The sequence below is a fragment of the Cupressus sempervirens genome, chromosome 11 (genome assembly GCF_028749045.1).
Source record: "Cupressus sempervirens isolate cs-2001-9-10 chromosome 11, ASM2874904v1, whole genome shotgun sequence".
Lineage (NCBI taxonomy): Eukaryota > Viridiplantae > Streptophyta > Pinopsida > Cupressales > Cupressaceae > Cupressus > Cupressus sempervirens.
This window is the reverse complement of record NC_143128.1, coordinates 344,053,863-344,068,224: the sequence shown is the minus strand read 5'-3', so window position 1 is coordinate 344,068,224 and position 14,362 is coordinate 344,053,863.

Below are 14,362 nucleotides of genomic sequence, written 5' to 3'. Positions count from 1 at the left end.
CAACAAAGTCCATAATAGTTAAGTGTTAAAAGCTCACTTTGATGTTGATGTTGTTGTCTGCCATTTGGATACTAGTCTTGAGTTGGTTGCTGATTTGTTGAATGATGTTGTTTAGGCTTGTTTTTTTAATCTTGATTGATGTGTCAATCATTTGTTTTCAAGGAACCCAAGATGAGAATGCAAACTAAATGAGTGCAACTAACTCTCACTTTTTCTTTTGTAAAGAGATGAAAATTAACTATCATCATAGAACTCCTAAATAAAAGTGACATAGGACAACCACCACTAGCTCAGCTATGGTGATATGAATATCGTATCATGCCTAGAATTATAACCAAAAATAATGTACATGGAAGATAGAATGATCATAAAAAATAGAAACTATAGCCACAATAAATGAAAATGGGCACACAAATAGTCACATATAAGGTAAAGAGCCTCACCTAAAATATCATACAAAAATGGTCAAGGTACACACTGCCTTTCAAATGAGAGAATGCACTTACAAGTGGACACCAATAATCCATAAAATTAGAGGATCACTAGCATTGAATAGTGGAAAAAATAAAGGCAAATAAAATATCATGAATTCATCTAGGTACTTCTAATCAAGTACATCATCAAGGTACTATAAGTTCTTAATAGTAGAAAAACCATGATTTGTAGACCTACAACATTGACAGTTGTGTGCAATAGTGTCAAATTTGTGCAATTATTTTTGGATGTAACTATTGTAGGATTCTAGTAAAAAAATGTGGGATATTTCAGCAATAATTTGGCAAGGGATTTTGGTTGGGGATATGCATCAACATGAATTAGGGTGTCTGAGTGTTAGAGCCGAGTGGCAAGTGTACCTAGTACTAGTGTAGTGGGATGTAGAGAGTGAACACATGGAAAGGGTGGGGAAATGAGAGACATGGCAAGTGATAGCCATAAATAGGTGAATAATATGCAGATGAAACAAAGCATGAGAAAGGGAAAAATATGGTTGTTGAGTTTCTTGGGAAATCTAAGGAAATGTGTAAGTGAAAGCATGTCAAGATCACCAAATCATTCATAATAGGAGGGTGATGCTAGCTAGGGAAGGTGGATTAGGCAAGGATGGAGGGAAAAGTGTAGTCAATAGACCTCTGGGCAATTGGTGTATCAGTCTGAACTTCAAGAATTAGTTCACCAGTAGGGTGAAACAAGTCATGTAGAATGAGCATCAACACAACCTAAGGATGTAGGAGTTAGGGTGGAAGAAATACCCTTGTCAGCATTAATCATGTTGTTAGGGAGCATAGTTCAATAGGCATTATAGGTGGTACTGGATGATGAACTAACAATGTAGGCACAAAATAACCCACCCAGGGTGATGAAGAGTGTATCAGTAGTGGCGATGGAGGTGGGGGAGATGAACTTTCCTAAAAAATTTGCAAGAAAAGCTCTAAGAGTGGTGGAAAATGTTAGTGTGGGTGAGGAAATGAGTGGAGGATTTCAGTTGATCAATCTTAGGATTCTAGGGAAATGGTTAATGAAAGGAGAAACTAGTAGTGTGAGTGTAGAGGCACCATAGCTATAGGTGAGGAGAGGAGATCAATCATCAAGTGATGTAGAAGAATTATGAAGAATGTTGGTTACAGAGAGAGTCTAGGCAAAGAATGTGGAATAGGAAATCATGTTTTTGTTGGGGTTGATGGAGAAGGCTTGGGAAGATAGAGCACAAATGGAGGCGAGATGGCTCCAAGTGGTGATGAATATGAAGTGGGAATAGGTATAATCATTAGAAGTGGAACTATAGGTGGAGCAATCATGAGTGAAGGGAAATGATGTAGGGATGTGGATGGAGAGATCATGAGTGTAGAGGTTACAGGAATCCCTAAAGATGGCATCAGTGGGTTTAGAGAGAATGAAAAATGAGTTGGTGTTACTATAGTCACAATCTAAGGCATTTAGGAAGTCAATTTCAAAATCAAACACCCTATCATTATAGCTAGAGGAGCGGCTAGCATTGAGCAAGTCAAAGGTGAGAAAATTATAGTAGTGGTTGGGCTAGACAAAAGGAAATGTGGAGTGTTTGCAAATGGTGACTAATCAAATGCAATAGGAGAAGGATGTGTCCCAATGAGCAATCATTGTACTAGGAATAAACAAGTTGGTGGAGAATGTGTTCATGGATATGCAATAGATGATGAATGTACATCAAGAAGCTACCTATTATATGGGACTTTATCACAAGGCATTCCCTAATGAGAACCAATGGAAAACATAGTTTGTGGATAGGTAATTTATGCAATTGTTGAACATGAAATTACATTATGGTAGATTTTTAATTCCCATGAATGTAGTATGGGTACAAAAAGGGATTGACACCAAGGACCTCTTCTTCTGGAATGAGGTCTAGAGAAACACCCTTGACTGGACACCCTATCTTGCCACCTCCCCCAGGGAGGCTAGAATAAATGATCCACCAAATTCTATTTGAATGTAATGTTGTTGTTGTTGTTGTAATAGAATAAAAGTTGTGTTTTTTTTTGTGGCAAGCAAAAGGACAGTTGGTGTTGATGTTCATGTGTTAGATAAATATTGTCATTTTATTTTTGATATTTTTGGAATGTATTGGAATATTTTTGACATTTTGAGAAATATGTGGATGATTTTAGAATTTTGGTTATATATTTGAATGCTTTTGAGATTTTTGATAGATATTTCAATGTTTGTGAGATTTTGGAAAATATTTGGGAAAGGTGTCAATCTCCATAAAAGTGGGAACAATATGATAAGTAGAGGAAGAAAGACCTTGAATTATGCATGGGGTATTAAATGTCAATGTGGGCTCTCAATGAAAGATGAGTACCAACTTGTGTAAAATTTGGAGATATGTGATGTTTAAGGTGGAAAAAGAAGGAAGTGCTAAACCATGAATTGTAAGGCATAATTCTACATATATTGATAGCCTTTACATACAAGCTTAAGACCAACATTGGGATATTTCTCTAGGTGTGTGTCAAGACAGATGCTCATGAGGCTTGCAAAAAGGCATTTAGGCCTATAGGAGGCATTGATGACCAAAGGAGGCCTAAGAGGGGCCTTGAAAAAGGTGCTTGGGGGTTCAAGAAGGATGTTTGGGCTTTGAAAAAGGTGCTTGGGGCCCGAAAAGGTGCTTGAGGGCATAAGAAGTCACTTTGTGGACTTGAAAAGGCAAAATAGGGCCTTGAAAAAGGTGTTTTGGCCTAAAAGGGCATTTGGGGGCCTAGAAAGGCGAAACAAGGCCTTGAAAATGGTGTTTTGGCTAGAAAAAGCACTTGAGGGCCTAAGAAGTCACTTTGGGGGCCTGAAAAGGCAAAATAAGGCCTTGAAAAAGACATGTTGGCCTAAAAAATTGGTTGGCGGCCTAAAAAGGTGAAACAGGGCCTTGAAAAAGACATGTTGGCCTAAAAAATTGGTTGGGGGCCTAAAAAGGTGAAACAAGGCCTTGAAAAAGTCATTTTGGCCTAAAAAGGAATTTGGGGCCTAAAAAGGTGCTTGAGGGCCTAAAAAGGGTGCCCACGAGAATCATGACGATCTCTGAAACTTACACTTACTAATTCTATACCCCTTGTTAGGTGATGATGAAAGAGTCTGACGGATACCTGGGCCTTTTGAGATAGCATTGATATATTTTTTGAAGGGATCTAGATTGACCATGTCCATTACAACATAAATAAGACTAATAATTTGTTAGGAATTATTATTCTTGATAAGAGGAAAGAAAGGGGGACTCTACTGACACATCTTACGTTATTTGCATTGTGTTAGATTTTCCAAAGCCCAACAATATGTTTCAAGACATAACTATGCTACTTCTTAATGCCTTTGAGGCACTCTTTATTTTTTTTTAGAGGTAATAGAGCCATAAAACATGCCATAAAATATTTAAAATATTTTTTAATATAGTGGGCCTCACCATTGATTTCATATAAAATCGGTCAAGGTACACAAACCTGTCTTGAAGGAGCAACAATTATAGATGGACTACAATTTGACATGAAATCAATGGATCATCAGTTTGAAAACTACATCAATAATTATGCATAATTAAATAGCCTATTTGAGTTGAATTCAACCATGTTTGACTGGAATTTTAGGTTGTTAATTTTTAAAGATTTTTGGCTATTTTTGGCAATTATTACCCATTTCTAAATATTTTTTGCTGATTTTGGATAGTTTTTAAAATTTTCTAAGAATTTTGGGTAAATTTTCACTATTTTTGATAATTTTTGACAATTTTTGATGTTTTTGACAATTTTTGAGTTGATGGGAATGGAATGAGGATGTGAGTGAGATTTGTTTGAATATGGAGATAACCAGGACTATGTGGAGGCACCTAAAGAGTCAAGGAGACCAAAAGTGGACAAAGAGGGCTAAGAGTGGGCTTGGGGAGCTACATTGGACACAATGGAGACAAAAGGAACTTTGAGACTTCAAATGGATTGAATGAAGGCTAAAATGGATATTGGGAATTATTGATCATGGCAGATAGTTGAGATGTGCATTGATTTTCCTGCAATTCATGTATGTGGTATCTCAATACATAATTTGACTCCATGTTTTTTCTTATTTGTTGTTCTTCTCTTTGTTGATGTTATGATGATTGTCTCTACTACTATGAACTATGTTTGATGTCAAGAAACCACTGAACTATAACCCATAAGTGTTTCTCGATTGGGTATGTGTGAAATTAACTCAACTATGCTAGGTAAGCCACAAACAAGCAAAAAAATTCTTCAAGAGAGTTGCTTGAGTCCTATCTTGGTTGGCTTGCAACATTAAAGGACTTATGTTGTTTAGGTAAGTCCAAAGGTGTTATCTCTCATTCTTTTTCAACCAAAGGTGATATTTCTCATCTCTATTGTACTAGTTATTAGTTTTGTTTTTCTTTTTTTTTAGTATTTTCCATGATGAGGTGTTTCCTCAAATCTTTAGACCTAAAACCTTTTGAGATGGATGTTATTAAGGGGCTCTACTAGGTCTTTTTTATCACAATTAGAAAGTTTGTAAGTACCAGTCTTGAAAGATTCTATGATGATGTAAGCACCAATTCAATTGGTCTCCCATTTTCCTTTCTTTTTCCTAGCAGCCTAATTCTTAGGGTTTTCTATGGGGTGTGAACCATAGATTTTGCATGGACTTCTTGTGTAAAAACTCTAGACTTGTCATTTTCAAGACATCTAAACAAAGTACCATCAAGACCTTTCTTATATAGCTTATCATCTACCAAAGTGTAATGTGAGGTTTCTCGAATGAATTTATGCATTTGGTTTCATGAGAGGTCAAAGGGAATGACATTATCATGGAGGTAGGTGGTGATGGAGTCATACCAAAGGGAATCGAGGGTGTCTAAATGGTAGGTAATGAGGGAATTAGGTTGAGAAAATGTGGGTCGAACCACCTCTTCCACTAAGAACTCATATCTTGAAAAAACATGGATGAGTGAAAACATGAAATGTGCCACTGTCAAATCTACAATTGTGTCAATGGGAAGGGGGAAATCATCTTTAGCAAATGCTTTTTTTACATCCCAAAAATTAATACAGACACATATACTACTATATTTCTTTGATATAGGTACAATGTTTGATATCCATGATGCATACACTAAGGGCTGAAAGAATTTGGTGCTGAGCAATTTCTCTAATTCTATTTTGACTAGCAAGGTTATGTGGAGATGCATTTTCCTTAGCTTTTTCTTAATTGGCTTAGCCTCTAGAGAAATGTTGAGGTGATGAAGGAATAGAGTTGGGTCTAACCCTAGAATGTTTGTGTAAGGCTATGCAAAGTTTATTTACCTCTCTTTCAAGTAGTAAATGAATGCACTTCTTTGTTCTATGTTTAAAGATTGTGCCAAATAGATGATCATTGGTTCTTATTCTATTCCAAGGTTGACTTATTTTGTAGGTTCAATTAGGATAGGAAATCTTTCGTCTGAGTGTTTGGGTAAAGTATCAATCATCTCATCTATAGATGCCATAGTTGGGTTTTCACCTTTGGATGCATAATTTCTATTTTTTTCTCAAGATCAGCTACAACCTAATGTTGGTCATTAAGGTTTGATGTTCTTGACCTATTTTGGTATGACTAAGATGATTGATATTAGACCCATCTATGTGCATTTATCCAATTCTTTGTGGATGAGATGGTTCAATCACATTAAGGTTGATGAAGACATCATGGTTAGTGTCAAAATTAGGAATATGGTGAGGGTTAGTTGTATTCTAGCTGATGAGCTTGGGATGGACAAAAGAGAGTGCTTCATAATATGAGTAGGATTTGGTAGGGTTTAAAGACATGACCTCATTTGATGATTCATATGTTGTATCAGTTAGTTCTATAACATGGCTTCCTCTAAAGTTTCATGAAAATTAGAGCTAGTGAGTGGCTCATAGTAGTAATCTTATACTTCTACTAGAAAGAAGTCATTAAATAGGGTTTCAAATTGAAACCATTCAATATGTTCATCATCCTCATATGATGTGATGTGATGTGTCTATTTTGTATCAGCCTCTAATCTATTTTGATGTGTGCTAGCTCTTGGTGAAGTAAATTATGGATGAGAGGTTGATCCTTGTGAAATGAAACTATTGGGTGTGGAATTGTGAACAAAATCAAACTCTTTGTCATGAATGGAATCTTCAGATAATGATTTGAATTCTTACTTGGTGGAATTGTCATCATCTTTGTTATTAGATGTGTCCATGAGTGGTTCTCTTGTGTGATGTGAATCTAGGAAGGATAGATTCACATTTTTAATGTTAGCCACTTTTTGGTGACTACCATCCCTTTCTTTAGGCACCCACACCAAGGTGGAAGAGGAGGAATCACTATATTTGGGACAAGACTCGAGAGTGATCTATGCATTGTCTTGTTCACTATATCCCACCCCTATTTTGGATCTATTAGACCTAAAATGTTCTACTAGGGATTCAACAATGCCTTTCCCTTTCCCTAAAGGGCCATCACCTGCATATCCCATCTTTTTCATTAAGTCAAAACCTTTTCCATATAGGTGAGTGGAAGTTTCAACATTTGGTTCATTGATTTCTTCCATATAGCTTTAAGGTACACCACTTGCTTTGAAAAATGTTTATGTTAAGGCCTACTGGTGGATGATGGTTTTCTATGAGATCTTGGAGAAAGTGGGGGATCAAATAATAAGGCTGGGTACTCACCTACCCCTTTACATTGTACTTTAAACTTCCTATCAAACTCTTTCATTAGCCTATCCATTTCTTCATAATGTGACTCTTTGGCGTCCTTCGATGATGATGGTGAAAGAAGGGAAGAACTTGAACAACCAACTTTCTCTTTACCCTTAGTTGATGTAGATAAGTGGTCATTATTTCGGTTGGTAGAACATGAAGTGTCTATTGATGTAGACTAACTGATGTCACCTGTCAGGGTGCCAGTTTCTTCCTTGTTATGAGGAATGAGGGAGTTACAATATTGGACAAGATTTTGATCCCTGGATATGGGCATGTATTGACCCATGTATAGAAATTTGAGACATTGATGGTAACTAGAAGGAACAACTTACATGTCATGAATTCATGACCTTCCTAGTAAGATATTGTAAGTCAATTGTAAGTCCAAAACTTGACAATTAGTTTCTTTTACAACTGGAGCTACAGTGATTGATAGAATAACCATGCCCTTGGAGGATCTCTCCTAATTATCATAAGCCTTAATGGTGATTTTATTTTTGGGGTTGACAACATCCTATCTATACCCTAAGGCTTTTACCAAATTCATTGCACAAATGTTTAGTCCTGCTCAACTATCAACCAAGGTTCTTTTAACTCTATTTCTAGGAATGAACTCTTTAATGTGCAATGGGGATTTTTGGGGATGAATGGTTGACATGTCATCTTGAGTAGAAAAGGAAACAAAGTGAGGGGAAACAAGGTTGCTAACCATGTTTTGAAGTCTAATAACATCAAGGTCATTTGGCACTAAGGCTTTGGTGAGGAATTCTTTATTCTTAGGGAAAATTTGAAACAATTCAAAAATAGAGATATGGGCAGGGGTCTTGAGTAACTGGTTGACCAAGCTATATCTGGGTAAGGTGGAACTATAGTTGCATGATTGAAACCTATCACGGGGCCTAGTAGGATGACTTTAGAGGCTTGACCTCAAGTAAAAATGTTTGATGATTGTTTTTATTTTTATTTTTAATTATTATGACATTCACAACATCATCAAATCTAGAGATCATGTTGATGCTGTTATCATAATTTTGAGCATAATTAATCTTGTCATGAGAAGGTGTGTTCTGGTTTGTTCTAGAGGATTCACCCTTCTCATGGCTCATAAAATGGTTCTTGAAGGTCGTGTGGTCTTCATTGTTGCTAAGGTTATTCACTTTTATAGTTCCATCATTGATTAATTTTTGTGTATCCCCCTTAAGGGTGAAATAATTACTTGTTAAGTGCCCCTTGTTCCAGTGGTAGGCACAAATATGCTTGTCATTTCACCATTTTGGTTACACTTTCAATTCATATGGTTTGGCCTCAAGGAGTACAATGAGTTCATCGGCCAAGGGTGTTTAAAAAGCACTCTCATAAGACACCCCAATAGGTGTATACTCTATGGGTATTTTAGAACACTAATATCTTCCTGGACGAGGAGCTTGCATATAATAAACTTGTTGATTAGATGTCAAGGGAGTTGTTGTGTTACATTGGCAAAATGGATGAGCATTATCTTGTCTAGGTGGGTTTTGTCTAGTGTTCACATTGGTTTTATTGATAGTAGGATATTGTTGGTTGGGATGGGGTTAAGTTCATTTTTTAACATGGTTAGCTTCAACCACCCCATCATTTATTATGTTATTTTTTTTATTTCTCCATGATGACTTTTGTTTATTAGTGGATAGATTAGATGAATTATGAGTCTATGAAGAGTTGTTTGAGAAAACCTTACCATCTTTTGATAATTTAATAATGTCATTATTTATCAAGGTCTCTTCTACCTTAGCAGGGTTCTCTAAGGTAGTCTTAAAGTCTTTAGGTCCTTGGAGATAGAACATATGGTTCATGGGTTTAGAGAGACTATTGATGAAGATTTTGCTCTTCCCTTTGTTTGGGATGTCTCTATAATACTTGGAAAATGTGTGCCTCCACCATTGTAGGAAGACCTTGAATGATTCTCCAAGAAGTATTTTCATGTTACAAAAATCAATCATTATTACTTCCCTTTTGATATTATAAGACTACTAGGTGATAAAAATGGAAGCCAATTGATCAAAGGTCTTAATGTTAGAGGGTAGCTTGGAGAACCACTCCATGGCTTGCCCTCCATGACTTCTAGGAAACAAATGCATTAGATATGTCATGTCATGAACACACTCCATAATTAGTGTATAAAATTATCTAAGATGATATTAGGGATCTGATGTACCAAAATATTTGTCATATTTTGGTATCTCCACATTTTGGGGGAAAGGTGTGAAGGTGATGCTTTTATTGAATGGAAGAGGACACACATTTTCAAAGCTAAATTTTGCAAGTTGTATTTTTCCTTGCTTCATCTTTTCCATTTCTAATTGTAGGTCTTGTAGTTTTTGGCTAACAACATCCATAGGTGACTCTTTTTCATCTCATTTAAGGTTGTTTACATTAAAGTTGGATGGTAGTTTTGCATCTTGTTGTGCTAATGCTAGTATGTAACATTCTATATATTTTTCAAGTATATTTTCTATAATATTGATGAGCTCAGGATTTTGCTGAAAATCTTCAATTTTAGTTTTGATGCTCTTTCCATCCCACGTGTTGGATGAAACCATTTTGACAAAAGGTTATGAATTTTTATTGAATAGGGGTGACTTGTGGATAGCTCTATTTGATGAGCAATCCATTGGTGTGACAAGTTCAATAAGATCTAGAGGTTTCGTGCATTTCATCATTCTATTGGCTATTCTGAAACTCACCCATTTAAGTGATCATTTTGGTTTTGTAGCTACACTAATTTCATGCACTAGTGTGAGATGTGAATATGCATTTTAATGATATGAGGTTTTCTGTTGATCATTGTTCGTTTGGAGTAACAAGCTAAGTTTGAAGAAGGTGTTTGGTACTATTGATAACAATGAGCTCACTTTCACAAAGTTGGGTAGGAAATGGATGTGTGTCTCTAGATGTTCTTGGCTTGATATGTGAGGTAAAGCAATAATGACTATTGAATTAAGAATCTTTGAATGGAACCTGTAACTTTCTATCTTCAAAAATGGGTTCGATCAATTTTGAAATCTCTCAGTCTTGGAAAATATCAATGAGGAAAAAGGGTATTTGAATCTATTGTTTATTTGTAAATGTCATGTATGTAGATAGCCTTTATTTTATGTTTTTTTTTTAGATGTGCTATAGGATTTGTCAAATTCACTAGTTCCCATGATGTATGTGCTATTTTTTATATTCACCAAGCATTGTTCTACAGAGTAAATGTGTTGTTCAAATGTTTAGATGTCTTATTTTATGAATCAAATGCATTGTTTGAATCTTTATATGCATTGTTTTGTAGTTAGATGCATTATAACAAAGATCAAATGCATCACACAATGGGCCAAATGTGTTATTTTAAGCAATAAATACACTATTTTAGGGTCTTTAGTAGCATTCTTGTTTTGAGCTTGGTTTTCATATATGTTTGTAGTAGCATCTTTTTGGGAGGACTATGATCTGAACTGAAGTTTATTATTAAGTTTATAAAACACATGCAAGAATAGTCATAGTAGAAATTAAAATGAAATATAAAATCACATGCACCTATAAAAATGGAAGAAAAGGGCTTCTTAACAAGGTTATCTAGAACTGGTGACTATTGGGTTTTAGTTTTTAACCAACAATGTTCAGATTTACCTCTCCTATGAAAGAGAGCTTCCCACCAACACTAAGGAGGTTTGAAAAAATCCCTTGTGGGACTACTAGAGGAAGTCTATATTCTAAACATAGTTGGCTTGCATTCAATTTAGAATGAAAGATTGGAAGGCGTTCTCTTTCACTAGCCTTGCTAAGGCAACTCAAGAGGTATCCTTTCTATGGCTGAGTAAACCTACCTAATAGAAAGTAGGAAAATGGAAATCAAAAATAGGTTTGTGAATTTTATCACTCTAAGAGAGTGAGAGCATATCCCTACAATCATGATCTCCCAAATACAACATACTCAGTTGTTCAAATACATGCCCTTTAACTACAGAAGAAAAGGGGCTCCTAGTTAAGCTATTTGTTGGTTCATTTCTAGCTTGATTGTAACTTATCTTTATAAAAGGTTTGACATTTTAGTCAACTCAAAAGAGTTGAGAGCATGGGCCTACTTCCCTTTAGGTTAGTGAGATCAAACATTCTATTAAACTAGGTTTTGAACCTAAGAATGTTGCACTTTAATTTAAAAGGGTCAAGGTCTACTTACCTAGTTCGATACTAGCAAAGGCTAGGTGCATTTCTAAGGGTCTTCATTCCTATCGTGCATTTTCATTAACCTTGGAGTTTCCATTAGCTTGGAAGAGACTTGTAAGAAACCAATAATCAGATCTACAAGTCGTATTCAATAATTTATGACTTTAATCAAATGTGCTACAGAAATTACCATTTGTGTTATATAATGTATCATACGTGCTATTTAAACTTATAAATGGGCTACAAGAATTGCAAATGAGCTATAGAAAACTTTAAATGCACTATATAAATGTTTAAATCCACTATGAAAGGCTTTAAATGTATTATAGAAAGATTTAAATATGCTAAAAGATTGCTAAGAATTTCCTCTTGGGAAAGTCTTTGAGATTTTTTTGTAGCTATTATGAAGCTTCCAAAATGTTGTAGAACCTGCAAAAAATTAAATTTGCACAAGAGACTAACAAAAAATATATATCTATAATAAAATAGAAGATTAGAAAGAAATATTGAAGAATAGAGAGGCTTCAAGTTCAAGCCCCATGATGGGTGCCAATTTATACACGGTAGATTCGTGTATTCATGAGACTTTAATACAAAGTGTAGATGAAATGACAATGAACTAAACTAAACCTAAGAGATCATTGTCAAAATGGAAACTCTATGAATGTCGCATGTTTCTCTAACTACAACCGCTCAGAATGCTCTTAGACTAGCATCTTAGTGACAATTCTAGAATGGGAGTATGTCATAAATACAGATCTACAAATATGTATACATGATCTATGAATAAATGTAGATATTGTGATAATACTAACCCTATAATGCTATGATATTTCCATATAATGAACTAAACAAGTGCTAAATGATACTAAATAACATGAAAATAATGCTAAAATACTATCAAAATGACATGAAATTGTTAAGGTGACAATGCTAGAATAATAACTCTAAATGTGCCTATAATGAAGATGCCTAAAACTTGGGCTCCTTTTTCTCTTGAATCTACCTCATATTTATAATATTTTAGAAGGGGTTGGGGTAAGAATCAATTTTTTACCTTTGACTAGAGGATGTAGGTGAAACTGAAAATATCTCATAAGGAAACAAGAGGAAAAGTCCAACAAACTTAGCTTGTGGGGATAAAAGGAGATTTTTGAATTCTTTTAAATGTAAAAAGAGGAGATTTTCAATTTTGAGAGGATAAATTAATTTTATTGATTTATTTATTATTCCTTTTATTTTTTAACTTTTTGTCTTTACTTTTTCCCCCTTTTCATTTCATTTTGTGATTTATGAATTACTTTTCCTTTTTTTAAAGTGATTTAGGTCCTCTTTGATTTGTTATTTGATTGATTGATCAATGACTTGATGTAATGATTGATTTTAAATTCTATTGTGTTCCTCTAGTTTAATCATTAATTCATGTCATTTGATCAAAAATGTGTTGTTTAGGTCTTTGCCAATTTCTGGGTGTCTACAATATCAATTGGGAAAACCAAATAGCACACCATGTAAAGCAATTGCCCTAGCATAAAAAAATTCAAAGAATGGATTTGAGGCTTACCTAGGTGAGTGTTGGAGTTAGTTAAAGATTTTTTATTTATGCCAAAATGTCTAAAGAGAAGATGATATAAAAAAGAGAAGACACTATCAGAAAAAGATGACAGTTTTGTAGAAGGGTTATCAAAGAAGTATAAGTGAGATTATTTGAGAATCTTAGAAAGGAAGTTTGGAGTTGATCTAACCCTAAGATATATAGTGAAGATTAAGTTTAGGGTTATCAAATAGGTAATGATGTGTGTATGTGTGTGTGTGTGTGTGTGTGTGTGTGTGTGTGTGAGAGAGAGAGAGAGAGAGAGAGAGAGAGAGAGAGAATAGTGACAAGAAGCATTATAGAGAAAATAAAGAGGAACAAACTAATTTTACAAGTTTAAGGAGAAGAACCACATAGTTCAAGTTATCTTGTATAATACCTAATAAGTTGTTACAAGATTTGAAGAGTCTTTTGTAAGACTATTAGGTTCATCAATGAATTTTTGATAAAACCTATAACAAGGTCTATTCCAAGACACACAAAATTAAATATTTTAGTGGATTAATCTTAATAGGATAAGGATACAATTAACATTATATTTGTCACACCTAATAAAGTGAGTTTCTTCAAAGGAAACACTGATGTATTCCTAATCAACACAACTTTTTTCATTGTAGTGAAAATTTTTTGGTTTTCATCCCCATCGCAAGTTTTCCCTCTCACTAATGGTTTTTTTGAATACCAAAATCTTTGTGTTATGTGTGTGAATTTTCTTTTATGAATTTTTTATTTATTATTACACATATGAATTGTTAATGGTTAAATTTTGATGCTATCAATTAGATCTAGATTATCATAACAATGGTGTTACATTCTATCAGTTCAATAATGAAACCTAAAATTGTTGCTTAAGTACTAATTCACCACCCATCCTACACCCCCCTAGTACATAACCTTTCCAACCTGTAATTAATAATTTGTATTAGAGATTGAGAGTAGATCTGGAAGATGGGAAATTATAAAAGAAAATAAAACTTTAAGAAGCCCTAGATGAAGCTATAACAAAAAATGATGAACTAAAGAAAAATTTGAAAGATTCATTTGCAAAATAGAAAGAATTATTAGAAAGATTAAAAACAAGTATTGATTATCTTGAAGAACTTTCCCATAGTATTATAAGTTTAGAATAAATAAATACTATAATAGCTTATATATTAGACATAAATATTATCCTTGAAGAAAATTTACAACAAGAGAAAAGGGAACTTGAAATTTAAGCCCTGAGAATGACTGAATTGAAAAGAAAGAGTGAAAGCTATCAAAGATGAGAAAGGAAAACAAGAAACTGATAAGAAAAGATTGGAAAAAGGAATCAAAGATAAGAACCACAATATGCTTCAACTATAATAGGAAAATA